Raw genomic sequence first — 1,218 nt, forward strand, 5'->3', positions numbered from 1 at the left:
GAGTGGGGAGCACCATCGGGTTTCCAACCTCACAAAGTTGGTGCAGCATTAATCAGAAGATTTGGCGCTGCGGCGCCCCAAAGGAACGCTCAGCAGTGCGGGATTTTGAGACAAATTCCTCCCCAGATGGGTGGCGCGCTCATAAAGCAATCGGCCAGACAAATGGCATATTTTCGTGGGTAATTAAAGCGATTATAACCGGGGGATCGTAACGCGGTAAGTTGGAATCGTTTTACTCGCCACATACGTCATGCCAGGAGCGAGCGATTTTCGGCTAATTGAGCAGCGACTTATGATGTGGATTTCTGATGCGGTCTGATGCCCATTAAGCCCGATTGGTATTCGGCACGGCGTCCCCGAGCGATCGCTTTTAATTGTTTCTCCGCTCTGTGCAACATACAATTAGAGCGGGGCGGCACGTAGATCCGAAACGTTGTAATTCCAGCTCTAAACCATCCCTGGAGCGCTCCACCTGAACGGGGGCCACATTTTTCGGCTCTATGCGACATTAGAATGGAATTTAGGGGGCGTCGCGTGCGCTTCTCTTCGCCGCTGCTGCTGCTGCTGCTGTTTTTATTTTTTAACTAATGAAAATCGGTCCTGTTCGCTTACAAATCGGGACATTGCAGGACAGACACAAAGCCCCCTCCGGACTATAAATTGACAACTAAGCAGGTCGGGATGGCGGCTGCCGAGAAAACCGTATTGATTCGCCATCAGGCAACCGGGCGGAATAAGGCGAATCAAATGCGACGCACGTCCGACAGTTGTCCATCAGGTCCCGATTTGACAGTTTGTATCGCAACTAAGCCGTCAGCCCGAAGCCCGAATATCGTAAACTCTCATTTCCGCACGGGGCCCCAATCACTGCGTCCAGCGGCGTCACCTGCGGTCGACCGCTTTTTTCGCTTCTAACTTCGTTGAGGTTAGGAATGGGGGCATAGTGTGCCACCGTTTTCGATTCGCTAGGAAATTTGCCAGATTTTTCCTCTCTACGCTTCTTCTCCTCCAGTCAACGGTTCAGGAGTTCTGCGCTAGTAAAGTTTTCTTGACTGCGTCAACAGTGTGGAAATGGAAACTTGCGCATAAGTTGACTGGTTGCGCATCCAAGTCGCACTCCAGCAAACTTTCGGGTTCTTTGGGAAATTTGGAAACTTCTTCAACTTAACTTTATTTTGACTAAAGACAACAGTTCAGAAGTTCTGAGCAACTGAAGTT

Source organism: Dendroctonus ponderosae, unplaced genomic scaffold, assembly GCF_020466585.1.
Source record: "Dendroctonus ponderosae isolate FM_Combo_2020 unplaced genomic scaffold, Dpon_F_20191213v2 Dpon_F_20191213_12, whole genome shotgun sequence".
Lineage (NCBI taxonomy): Eukaryota > Metazoa > Arthropoda > Insecta > Coleoptera > Curculionidae > Dendroctonus > Dendroctonus ponderosae.